The sequence below is a fragment of the Jaculus jaculus genome, chromosome 3 (assembly GCF_020740685.1).
Source record: "Jaculus jaculus isolate mJacJac1 chromosome 3, mJacJac1.mat.Y.cur, whole genome shotgun sequence".
Lineage (NCBI taxonomy): Eukaryota > Metazoa > Chordata > Mammalia > Rodentia > Dipodidae > Jaculus > Jaculus jaculus.
Window position 1 is genome coordinate 93,054,977 of NC_059104.1, and position 14,350 is coordinate 93,069,326.

At 39.3% G+C, this 14,350-nt stretch overlaps 1 protein-coding gene across 3 annotated transcripts in view; it reads right to left on the minus strand.

Moving 5' to 3' along the window:
- Positions 1–14,350, minus strand: part of LOC101612114 (tubulin-specific chaperone cofactor E-like protein) — a 143,908-nt gene that overhangs the window by 90,496 nt on the left and 39,062 nt on the right. The window lies entirely within an intron of this gene.

The following is a 14,350-nucleotide window of genomic DNA, read 5'->3' on the forward strand; positions in this document are numbered from 1 at the left end:
TACATGCCTTTAATCCCAGAACTCCGGAGGCAGAGGTCAGAGGATCACTGTGAGTTCGAGGCCAGCCTGAGACTACATAATGAATTCCAGGTCAGTCTGGGCTAGAGTGAGACCCTACCATGGAAAAACCAAAAGAAAACAAAAACAAGAAAAGAAAATTAAATAAAAGCAGTCTCTCTTCAGCATTTTACTTCTGGGTATCAACAACAATGGCTGATATCTAAGCACATATGCCCCTCAAGGAGATGGGAAGAGGGAAGAAAATCAACAGTTTCTAAGACCTCCATAAAATCCCAATGTCAGCTATGAGTCTAGATCTATCAATGAATTCTTGCCTCAACTGTAGCACAGGGGACTTTATGGGAGAACCAAGAAAACATCCTTGGAAAAGAGGTGGTATGGTACATAAAGTGTCCTTTCATCAAGATGGGAATAAAAGCAAAGCCTACTGAGGAAATTCAGGAATAGAGATAAGAACAGGGTTCACACTGTCAAGTTGCCCACGTGGAAACTCCTGTATCCAATACCAGACTTGGAGGCCTAGGTCTGATTTTATGGAGGAAGTTGGACAGTTTCTTACACATCAGAGAAGGGAAAATGATGAAAAGGTTTAATATTAGTTTGATCATATCTTACTCAGTCTGAGGTTCATTAAGGATCAGATCACCATCATTATGTGAGGTTGTTTTCCAACCCCCAACTCTGTCTTTGGCTTTTACTCATAATAAGGTAAGTATGAACATTAATGAATGACACAGTAAGACATCTGTGCTTAAAGACAGAGGTAATGCTTTCTTTTAAGGAGAATAACAAAGTATGGTAAAAATAGTGCTGGCTCTGACTTCCAAGTCTTCACTCTTCCTTACAATTAGTGGATGACTTGGCAACTCACTCTTTCTTTTTGGATCTCACTTTTCTCTTATTAGCAAACTTCATAAAGAGAGCCATAACTAAAATATCTGATAAGCAAACCCTTTATAAATTCTAAGTGTATGTGCAAATAAAAGTGTTAGCATTACATCCTTAGTGTACTAGTGCTTACATTATCATTACCTTAACATATACACATACCTAACAAGATGTAAGTTTGAAATCTCCTTAGGTGGGTCTTGGTATGACACAGCAGATTACAGAATATTGTCCCAAGATTTGAACTCCAAGTAGTGTTTTTTTTAAGGGATTAAAATAAGCAAAAACCACCACCAGCAACAAAACAACGGGAGTTTGCATACCCTTACTGCCATAATCTTTGAAGTGGAACCAAAAGCTTGCTGATACAGGGTACAACTCTGAAGGATCTGAATTCCAACCTCAGAAACCACTGTGGAGAAATAAAGTGAAGAGATATAATGTTCCTAACTTAGAGAAAAGTAGACCAAGGGTCCATGGAGTCAGCCAGCTTAAGAATGAAGAAAAATCTTTGTGGCCAGAAGCCTTTATACCCACTGTCAGGATTTTGACAAAGGTAAACCAAGCAAAAAATAGCGAGGAGACAAAAGAGCATAAACAAACAAAACAACCATGACTGGAGTATGTGGATGCCCCCCAAAACGAAAAGGTGAAACAACTCAAAATCCAAGCCTCTCTCCCACCAACACCTATCACACACCTTAATTTAAGTGACAAGAGATTATGATCATAATAAAATCTCAGCAAAGGCAGCAGAACCCATGTGGTCAAATGAGGTGATCCCAACTTAAAGAGACATTTTTGGGCTTGGAAGATGGTACAGTGGAGAAAGTGGTCACCATTAAAATTGGAGTACATGAGTCTGATCCCCAGATCCCATGTGAAAGCTGAAAACCTTGGTGGGATTCTGTAATCCCAGCATGATGTCTACAAGTTGGGAGGTGGAGATGGGAGAAATTTCCAGAAACTCATGGAAAGTGCAACAGTGAATAGCAGTGCAGCGAGAATCCAGACAGAGAAATCCTGCCTCAGATGAGTTGGACAGGAGAGGACAAACCTAAATGCTGTCATCTGACCTCTGCATGTGACATGACACACATGCCAGTATTTGCAAATAGACTCTCACAAAATAAAAAAGTGAAAAAAGCAATGTTTCCCCTTCAGACTACAGAAAAGTAAACAGAATACACAATGCTCCTACCTCATCAGCACTGGCATCATCTCACTGACAGGAAGCAGATGTGATCAGCACCATGGACAGCAGCCCGCAGAGTCCAGCCCCCCCTCCCAACACCCTGCCTGCTGCCCACCCCGCCTTCCTCATTCTGGCTGAGGTAGTAACAGTGCTCTTAGATAGGACCAACTCTGGTTTTGAGAGGCTAAACAGACGCACAAATGTATCTTTCAGCTCTTCTGAAGATTCTGTAAAGACCTTATTCCATGTGTTGAATCCCTTTCCTCTTAAAATAGTTAATGACTTTACATGAATTTAGGGTGGCTCCAAGAGAAGCCTTGTCTATATTATTGTCAGGATGATCTTTAAAAAACACAAATTTGATCATCTTAGTTCTTTTTCTTTTCTATATATTTATTTATTTCAGAGAAGTTGGGGAGAAGGAGAGAATGGGTGCACCAGGGCCTCTAGCCACTGCAAACAAACTCTAGACGCATGAACCACCTTGTGTATTTGGCCTTCTGTGTGACCTGGAGAATCGAACCTGGGTCCTTTGGGTTTGAAGACAAATACCTTAACCACTAAGCCATCTTTCCAGACTTCTTTTAAAAAATGTTTGTTTATTTACAAGCAAAGAGAGATGAAAGAGAGAGAATGAATTGGCATGCCAAGGCCTCTAGTCTCTGAAACTAATTCAAGCTACATGTACCAGTCTGTGAATCTGGCTGGATATGGGTAATGGAGAATCTAACACAGGTCATTAGGCTTTGCAGCGAAATGCCTTAACTGCTGAGCCATCTGTCCAGCTCCCTTGATGACTTCAGATCTCTACTTAATGCATAAGAATAAAGCCTTAATTCCATAACATGACTGTGGTAGACAGAACTTTGGATCTCCTATCTAGGTGGGCAGAATCTAAAAAGAAAGATTTTTCTCCAGCTATTAGAAGAAGACCAGATTCTCCAGCAAGCAGTTCATGAAGTACTTGGCATACCACTACTTGCTTCAAGATGGAGAGTGACATAGGAAGTGTAAAAGCAGAATTTTGCTGTCTTCCTGAACGGGGTTACACATGATGCCTCCCAGAGCTTTCAGAAAGGAAAACAGCACTGCCAACACCCACATCTCATCCCTGGAGTGCTAGCTCACAGATGGAGACACAGTAAGTTGGGATTGTTTAAAGACAGTAACTTTCCAACCATATTTTGTACCATTACTGTCACCCTTTCCACATCTTGTTGTCTACCTATTTATACCTTAAAATTCACATTCACTTACTGATTTTCAGGGAAGACCAGCTTATATGAGTTGGACTTTGGTATAGTTAAAAAAGAAATATCCACTAAAGAACTCAAAAAACTAAGCAAAATCAAAAAGAAAAAGAATCAGGGCTGAAGAGATGGCTTAGTGGTAAAGGCACTTGCCTGTGAAGCCTAACGCCTCATGTTTGACTCTCCAGATTTCCATGTAAGCCAGACACACAGTGATGCAAGCACACAAGGTCGCACATGTGATGCAGATAAGGGGCACATGTCCGGAATTTGACTGCAGTGGGCTGAAAGCCCTGGAGTAACAATTCTCTCTCTCACTCTCACATTAAAAAAAAAAGCAGTCTGTTGGGTTTGCATCAAAAAAGAAAATTAAACAATTCAATCAAAGCATGAACCATGGAACTGAACAGAGTTCTAAAAAGAAATAATAAGAGCCAAAAGCATTTAAAAAATGTTCAACATCTCTAGCCATCAGAGAAAAGCAAATTAAAACAACTTTGAGATTCCTTCTCTCCCTGGTCAGAATAGCTATCATCAAAAAGTAAATGACAGGGCTAGGGAGATGGCTTAGTGGTTAAAGCACTTGCCTGCAAAGTCTGGAGTTCGTTTGCAGTGGCCAAACTCCCTGGCAGGTCCATTCTCCCCCCCCCCCCATGCCTATTTTTCTCTCTCTCTCTCAAATAAATAAAAAATTATAAAAAAGTAAAATGAGAACATATACTAGTGAAGATGTGGAGAGGACAAGGAACCCTAGTTACTGTTTATGAGAATGTAAACTGGTATAGCCATTACAGAAATCAGTATGGAGGTTTCTCAAAAACCTAAAAATAGATCTACCATGTGATACAGCTGTACCACTTCTGGGCATATACCCTAAGGACTCTACACTTTAATATAGAGATAAATAAGAGCTCAGCCATGTTTATTATTGCTCTATTCACAATAGCTAGGACATGAAATCAGACTAAAAGACCCACAGCTGATGAACAGATAATGAAGAGCTGTGCATATACACAACAGGGTCTTATTCAGCTCTAAAGAAAAATAAAATTATGAAATTCACAGGAAAATGGATCTGGAAAAAATTATTCTAAGTGACATAACTCAAGCTCAGAAAGACAAATGCCACATGTTCTCTTTCATGTGTTGATTCTAGTTTGAGCATTTAAAATTTGTTTGTAGCTGAAATAAGAGTCAGTAATAGAAGCCAGGAAGCTAGAGTGAGGTTGGGAGGAAGAAGTGGGGAGAGGATAGTAACAAGAAGAGGAACAAAGTACAGGGGTGGAAAGATCTAAGTGAAGACAGGAGAAAGGGAGGAAGGGAGGAGAGAAGAATGCACAAAACTAAAGACTTTACAAATAAGTCATATAGAAACTTATTTCTTGGTTAGTTAATTAAAAACATAATTTTAAAATAGTAAGAGGGGCTGGGAAAATGGCTTAAAGGGAATTGTTTGCAAAGCATGCCAGCCCAAGTTTGATTCCCTAGCACTCATGTAAAAGCCAGAACCAAAGTGGCATATGCATCTGGTATTCATCTGTGGCAAGAGTCCCTGGTATACATGTATGTATGAATGTATGCATGCATGCAAACATGTAAGTATGTATGTGTGTACATACATATAAGTAAATAAATAAATATATAAAGAGATTGGTCAGAAGTACCCTGCTGTGTTGAGAAAGCTTTACTGGGATCCATAAGTTGCTGCTTATAAATCCCAGTACCTTAGATGGGTCATCCCTCCCCTTTGTGAGTTATTAGTCCTCAAAATAATGCAACGTTCTTGGTTGCCCCACCAGAACTAGAGGTAAGACCCTGCTGTTGAAGATACCACATGCTGATATCACAGTACAGAGAAATCAAGCTGGAACTGAACTGGAAGCCACTTCCCTGTTGGCTAGTTGCCAAATTGCTAGAAAGTATTACATAGACTGCTAAGGGAAAAGTCATCAACAGTTTTAACAAGCAATGGATCCTGTAAACCATACATCAACCAGTCAGGCAAGATACACTTCTAGGTGCAATAATGGTATGTAAGTTATAAGAGTAACCACATGCATTCTACTTGGACTTGAAGCCCACTCAGTGGGAAGAAATTCATGCTTGGTATTGAAAACTATGTCAAAAGCCTATGGCTTAGAAGGACATAGGCCATAGAAGGCTTCACAGAAAAGTAGACTAATAGCCTTCATGAACATACACACAAAAATCCTTAAGAAAATATTTACCAAAATATTGTTTGAAAAATGATCATAACCCAATGGAATTTATTTTGAGAATTCAAGGCTGGCTAAACATTTGAAATCTCACTTAACCTAATTCTATCCTACTGATGTACTAAATCAGAAAAATAGTATGAACTTTCTAAGAGATGTTAAAAAGAAAACTAAGTAACTTCAGCACCATTCATAATAATTTTTAAAAAGGTCTTAGGAACTTCCTTAATACAATAATAAATTTAATGGTGAAAGGTCACCAAAGATCATATGGAATCTCAAGGAATCCCAAACAACCAAAACAATTCTTAAAAAGAACAATGTTGGAGGACTCGTATTTAACTGACTTCAAAACATTACAAAGCCACAATAATAAAAACAGTGATGATGGCATAAACAGTGACATACAGGCCAATGAAACAGACGAGAGAGTCCAGAAACAAATCCTTATCTTTGATACAAATAAAATCATTCGTGAGGGCTGGAGAGATGGCTTAGTGGTCAAGGCGCTTGCCTGCAAAGCCAAAGGACCTTGGTTCAATTTCCCAGGATCCACGTAAGCCAGGTGCACAAGGTGGTACATGTATCTGGGGTTGGATTGCAGTGGCTAGAGGCCCTGGCACAGCCATTCTCTCTCTGAGTCTGCTAGTCTCTCTCTCTCTCTCTCTCTCTCTCTCTCTCTCATAAATAAATAATAATAAAGTATTTTTAAAAATTAAAAAAAAAACTTTCATGAGGTATTGGGAAAACCAGATATGCATATGCCAAAGAGAGACCCTATTTCAGCATCATAAATGAAAATCAAATAAAACAACACTATACGTAAGGCCCCCAACAAAACACAGCATTACCATACTACTCAGCAATACGCTCATGGCATTATCCGGAGGAATGAAAACACAGGTTCACATACAAACATGTACATGGATGGTTATAGATGATCTTATGTGTAAATCAAAACTGGGATAAACTCAGATGCCCTTACAAGTACCCTGCAGATGGTTTCACGAAATCTAGCTAGAGTTTATGTAGACGTCCATATACAAGAAAATGTGCAGAACTAAACACAAATGTTTTTACACATAAATGAACACAAGCTTAAGAAAACTAAGATCACCAAGGACCAGGGTCGATTGGGGAAGAGATGGGGAAGAATGTCAGAGCTGAAGGAAGGGCAGGACTCCTTACAAGGCGCCTTCCAGAAACAAAATGGACCGGGTACGCACGACCTCACAGTGGCAGCACCTGCACAAGACCATCATAGGAGGAGGAAAAGATGACGTCAAAATAAGAGAGACTGACTGACACGGGGAGGGGATATGATGGAGAGTGGAGTTGCAAAGGTGGAAACGGGCAGGAGAGGGAATTATCATGGTTTAATGTCTATAAGTATGGAAGTTGTTAATAAACTATAAATTAAAAACAAAGAAAGCTAAGATCATATGGTGTCATTAAAATCTAGTCGTGATATTGTACTATGGTGAAGGGTACATGGGATCTCATCCTCAACATGCTCTATATTCTATGGATCATATTGAGACGATGTTCTGGAAAAGCTCAAGCTACACGAACAGAAATCAGATCTGTAGTGGCAGAGGACAGGAGTCAGGGGAGCAAGCTGGGGTATGTTAGCTATTTTTGGATGATGGTACTTTTATATTCTGATTGTGATAAAGGTTACATGACCATACTATGCGTTAACATGAAGAAATATAAACCCAAAAGGGTAAAATATACTCTACATCAGTTATACCTTGATAAATCTGATACTATACAAAGACACTACTAAAATATAACCACTTAGTAGAACCCATCAAGATTAAAAAGAAAGGCAGAAATAAACATTAGGAAAAAAAAAAGATGAATGCTGATATGGCATACTTTTCAAATGAGAAGGATCCATCAATAGGGAGTTGAAGATCTATTGTTAAGTGAAAAGAGTAAAGTGGACTGTTTTGTGACTGTATGTGTACACTGAACTGGAAAGAAACTATAGCCCCAAACTCCTATCAGTGGTTGCTGGGAAACCAAACACTTCATAGCCTTTTAAGGGTATGAGTGGGAAGAAGATGTACTTTTTGATATAAATTTAAATTGTTCAACCAGATTTCATGTGGAAGTATTGTTCATCAAGATGAAAGTTAAATATAATACACAAATTCAGAAACTAAAGCATGTACCCTCAAATCATAAAAGTACAAATGACTATGAAATTTTAACCCTAAATGAAAATCTTAATCATAAAACATAAAATTACTAAACCAACTCACATAATAAAGCTAGTGTAGCCTGTATAAAATCAGAAAAGAACAGTTGAAAAATACAGACCAATTTTACATATGAAAATAAATAGGAACATCCCAAATAAGTTATAAAATTAAATTCTGTATGTTTACCAAGAAAATTTCTTATTTCATAACCAAGTTGAATATTGGAATGCAAAGACAGTTGAACACGGAAAGGGTATCATTGCAATCAGATTAAGAGATGAAAACCTATTATTTTGAATACAAAAAGGCATTCTAAGAAGTCTAATGCTAGTAGTAGTGAAAGAAATTCCCTAGAAAACCAAAGATAGAAGCTATCTTGGCCTGATTATTATTCTTCTTAATTAAAAGATAACAGCTAAAAACATATAGCTGAAGTCAAACTTGGTACCAAAATATTTCACCCTAAAACTTTAGATGCATTCCTTTAAATGAGGAGCAGATAATTAGTCAGACACTGTTTTGTGTTCTTTCATTTTTGGTGGCACAGGAGATTAAACTCTGAGCCTCCTGATCACACATGCTAGGCAAGTACTCGACCACGAAGCCACATCCCCAGCCTGTCTGCTCACCTGTCATACTACACTACAGGATATAACTCAAGGACACAAAACAAGAGGCATGAAAACTTTTTTGAGAATGCACAACTTTATGCATAGAAATTCACAGGCAGGTGAAGACTATTCTATATGCCAGTAAGAATGATGAAAATGAGCAGCATACAAAAATCAACAATGTGCTGATATACCAATAGAAGCAGCAACAGGAAAAAATGAGTTAATTTAAAATAGCAACGAAATGAATAAAATATCTAGAAAGAAATGTAACAAGAGGTTCGAGACATTTGTCAGGAAAATCAGAAGCCATCAGTGAAAGACATACAAGACACTCTGAACTCACCAGGAGGATATTCTGTTTACAGGGAATGCATCACAGCTTCACGATGCCAATTTTCCCCAACGTGTTCAGAATCAGCTACAGAAGGATTTTTGTGGAGTTTACAAGTAATTATAAAATGTAATGGAACAAAATTGAGCCTACAATAACTAAAATAATTTTAAAAAACAATAGGGAGGACACTACCTTTGATAGGAACTAAGACTTAGTGTGATTTAGGAATGGATAAATATTCCAATGGCCCTGAGCAGGACCCTAAAGTAGAACCATGCATCATGCATATTAAACAAACAAAGACACGGTATAGAGGTGGCATTACAGATCAGTGAATACATATCATTACGGCAGGAAAAGGGGAGCTCTCCTCTATGTTGAAAAGACACAAAAAATTAAAATTACATGAGTGAAAACCATCATTGTAAAGACTTTCAGATACAAAACCCACACTATCTTAAGTGATCTCTGGAAAGGAAAAGAGTCTTCAAAAATGCAATAAGAGGGCTGGCTTAGTGTTTAAGTTGCTTGCCTGTGAAGCCTAAGGACCCAGGTTCAATTCTCCAGGTCCCATGTTAGCCAGATACACAAGGGGGCACATGCATCTGGAGTTCATTTGTAGTGGCCAGAGGCCCTGGCACGCCCATTCTCTTTCTCTCTCTCTCTCCCTCTGACTGTCTCAAATAAACTGTAGAGTAAAAAGATTGATATACTTGTTATGAAAATTTAATTTTGTTTCCAACAGAATGCTCAGTTGGAAAGAACTGACTGAAATGGAGCAAACTCAGGGAAGACACTGCATGGCACACTGACAGTGAAGTACAGACCTTCTTCATGTTTGTATGTGAAAGGAGGGAGAAAAGTAAACACCAAAGGCACTTCTAGGAATAAGAAATATGTGCATAGAGGCAAAAGACACTCCAGTTTTATCTGTAATCTTACTTCTTATAATTACAATAAACTTGAAGTAGTATGAAATATTAGTTTCCAATAATTGTGAGCAGTATGAAGATGAGAATTTATTATTCTCAGTATGTTTCTGTTTTTTAATTCTAAGAAGCTAATGAAAACAAAAAGATAAAGCTAGGTACTTGCAATGGCCCAAGCAAATTTTCAGATAGCAAAGAACATGTCTCCAGAGACAAGGGAGCCTGGCCCCACTCTCTCTTTCCTGTGCAGGTAGATTCAAATATGCGTCTATAACTCCCATCCAGATTAGGAAGGTAGCTACCTCCTGCTGGGCTGGGAAAGTGGCAGGAAGTCAAAGCCTAGTCTTAGGTGATTGGAATGACAAAGCCTGTAAACCACAGGGAAAGCTAATGTTTCAGAGGGTCTCCACTGAGCAAAGAGGAGAAAGCCCCTTTTGTTTCTCATCAGGCTCAGCTGAATGTGAGGAGCGCTGTGTCACCGTGCTTGTCACAGTATGATGGAGCCTGGCAATCCCGAGAACCCCAGGAGACTCAGTCCAGGGTAGGAATGTTCCTTTACAACAGCAGGTCCTCTGTGTGGAAGGAATATGAGGTAACGGACACACAGCACACTAGGATTTCTCCAGCATCTAAGACAAAATGGGCCTTCACGGGGTGGTGTCCAAATACAGCCCGCTGCCCTGCTCTCACAATGACACTGAGATCCAATCAGCCCCACAGAGAAAAGCCATTAGTCTGAGGGAGGAAAAACATACTCTCTGTACTTTAAAAAGCATACCACTAATGACAATTAAAAATGCAATTCAATTCTTGGTATAATCCTTGACATCATAAAGAAAGGATTCCTAATAAGGATTCTTGGGACAAACACATGTGAGGGACAGGAAAACTTTTTTTTTTTTTAGGCCAGCAAAGCAAAGAAAGCTTTGGACTCAGTTTCTGGCAACAGCATTTCTTCTTTCCCTCAATCAGTTGTTTGCTGGAGCCTTGGCTCTGGAAACTCTACTTTATGAGGCACAGAATTTTAAAGTCTGCAAGCACTCAGCTGCCCCACTATGCAGAAGGAGAAACCACTGAGCCTTCCAAGATGCTGGTGTTTTGTCATTTTCTCCGTTTGAAAGTAAACAGAGGACTATGTATTAGTCTAGTAGAAAAGAAGCAATTTAAATTCAATCTCTCAGGGGAAATGGAGATAAAGCAAACACAAAATAAGGGAAAAACTGATAAATACAGGCACTGTGGACAGACGTCTGATAAAGGACAAGCAAAAATAATAAACATGTGCCAGAACCATGAATGTGGAGGCTTCTGCCTCCTTAGATGACATTTATACACCCCTAGAGAATCAAGGATATGAATACTGTAAAACAAGGAAAATTGTGCAACATGGTTGCTGAAGACTAAATTCTAGTAAAATTAGGCCTAATATAACATGGGAAGCCTCTAGAAAGACCTCCAACCTTCAACACATACATCCTCCTTCACTATAGTCTGTCAGTAAACGGAGCTCCAGGTCTCTCAATTCTCTCCTTGTAAACACAATGATTTCCTACCTTCCAGAAGAAAAATACAAAACAAATACCATCTCTGAGCAAAGCCTAGCAAAATACTCAATATCCTGCCCTAACCCCTCTTTTCCTCCCCAGCCTTATACTTTTCACTTGTCATGTCAAATTGCCTTACTAACTGATGGACATAAAGGGTTATTTCATCCCTCTGAGCCTTTACACCCAAGAATCCCTATCTGCCCAGGACATTCTCCCCTGGCTGTTTCTAGTTTAGCTCAAACCTTTTCTAGGGAGGTATCATCTCCACAGACCTGCTCCTCTCTCTTCATGCTCTTAGAGAACACGAATTCTCTTAGCAAACAGTGTGAGACTGCCAGGCACTGTCACCAGCCTGAGAAGCAAGCAAGGACCCAAATGAAGTCCCTACATCTGCAGAGCGGGGAGTGGCGGGTGGCGGGGGGAGACTGACAATAACATGAGTTGGGTGTAGGTAATTAACAAGAAAAATCAAAGTAGGTTAACGGGAACCACAGGAGACAGGTGTGATATTTTAGCCTAAGTGCAGAGAAGGCATCACACATAAGGAATCAGTAAGTGTCAATGAAGAGAGAATTAAGCAAATGACTTGTTTGGTATAGTCCAAATTGGGAGAAAGTGCAAATATCTGATTATCAGTGTACCCCATGGACCTCAGCAACACAAGAACTTTTGTTTTGGTGTTTGATTAATTGATTTTTAAATATATGTACTTGAATTCTTATCAACTGGCTGCCCTGTAGAAAACAGGCTCTAGAGAGCAGGTGAGAGATGGTAAAGGCTTGGACTCAGGTGCATGGCTGAAGTGGTCTGCTTCTACATGACTTTTTGCCAGTCTAACTGTGGGGGAGGCACTGAATGATGAGAAGAGGACTTGGGAGAAGAAGACGAAGGATGATTCCATTGTTCTTGCCCTGGAAGAAGGGAACAATGGCATAAAACGTGGAGAGAGGCAAATACAGTGGTGGAGGGTCAGGTAAGAGAGTGCATACAATCAATCAAAAACTTGAGTTTTAGAGGCTGGGAGATAGGTTAGTCGGTAAACCACTTGCCGTGCAAGCATGAGGGGCTGAGTTTGGTTTCAGTGCCCATATCAATGCTAAGTGTCGTGGCAAGTACCTATAATACCAGTGGTGGGGAGGCAGAGATAGGTGGATCCCTGGAGCTCACTAGCCAACGAGCCAAGCCTAATTAGGGAGCTCCAGGACAATAAGACCTTATCTCAAAAGAAAGTGGGTGGCGACACACCAGAGGATGACACCCCAGATTGTTCTCTAGCCTCCACATGCATACATGTGTACACACATGTATCCACACATGCACACATACAATACACACAAAGGAAAACATCTAGTTTTCAAAATCTAGGTGACAATGTCAAGTAGATAATCAGAAATACTAATCTGAAACTTAGGGACAATTCAGGGATATAGTATGAATTAGAACACAGAAGGCATTTAGAGCCATAGGACAGACACTGAATCTTTTGTCCTTGTAGCTCCAGTTTCTAGTCTATTACCTCTTTGTTAAGTAGATACTCAGTAAATAAACTAAACTGTCCTCTGAAACCTAGACTGAATCTAGAATTATTTCCTAGAAGTTCTTTTGGTGAGGCCAGTAACTGAAATATGACCAGTCCAGTGAGAACATCTTTCCAGCCACCTGCAGCGCACACTGACTGTCTGTGAAATGGCACACCCCTGCTAGGAGCCACCATGAGGCAAAGCACAGAAGGAGGCTTTCAAAGAAAGGACCTATTGCCTGGCAGATCAACACACTACAATGCTCAAAGACCAAGAATCAGAAAACAGAAGCATTTCATGTTTGGTTGTTTCACAAAGTAACTAAATATGAAGCACATGGCTGACTACTCAGTGTCTTGTGTTGGCCCATTCCTTATCATCAGTAGCTACAGTGAGGAGGCTAAGTTCTACTCCACCCATCAGAACAGAAGGCAGTTAGAAGGATAACTGAACACCTGTAAGCAATTACTATACCCTTACACTTCTAAGACATACTTAGCACACTGAGGTACGTCTCCCCTCTGTACCCTAAACAGTTTATTCTGAGATAGGAAAACAGTATGTAAACCTCTGGATCATCCTTAACGACTTCTACTGGCAAAAGGATTAGCCATAAGGAAACAGATGCAAACAAAGCAAATGACTCACTAGATAACTGTGCTACCAGAGGACACTCTGCTGTCATAACAAGCTCTTATGCATCAATCAGAGACAGTGGGTTAGCTTTTCTTACTTAAGTAGCACTAGTTCATGTTTAATCAACATAAGATAGAAAAACAAAAAACCAGGAAAAGCTCAGGGAACCAAACTACTCCAGGGTTGTTGTTGTACAGTTAGTATTTACAGGAAAATCAAATCAAACACTCATTTAAACAAAAATACCATAGTTTAATGAAAAGAACTATTTCCTCCTAGGCAAAAAGATACATCCACCTTTCCATGAAACTAAAGTTCAAATATCATTCTGACTAAACAGTAAAGGGTAGAATTTTCATCTTTTACCTGCTAAGCACTGGACATTAGTATTAATTATTCACATGATTTGGAAAAATCAACATGTAAGGATAGTACTAAAATTTTCTATCACTGTTCTTATTTCATAACAAATGAATTTTAGTATAAATTTCTGTGTCCTCACCTATTACTTCCTCTTGCTATCCATATGAATGCTATTAGAGTTCCTTTTTAAATGCCCAACATGATCCTGGCACATCACAGGTGCTCAAAAAATATTTGTTAAGTAAGTGATAATTCCATCACTAAAACACTAGGGTACAGACACTATAGTGGATGATGCCCTTTAAAGTAAATCACCTTCTGATTTGAGATTCACAAGACACATGAGATGCAAGAGAGAAAAGAAGTTCAAAAACCAAAGAACAGGGCTGGAGAGATAACTCAGTGGTTAAAGGTACTTGCTCATAAAGACTAATGACTCAGTTCAATTCCCCAGTACCTATGTAAAGCCAGATGCACAAATTGGTGCATGCATCCGGAGTTCGGAGTTCATTTGTTGTGGCTTGAGGATCTGGTGCGCCCATATACACACACTCTCTCTCACACACACACCCTCTCTCTGTCGGTCTCTCTCTCACTCTCTGCTCACAAATAAATGAATAATTAAAA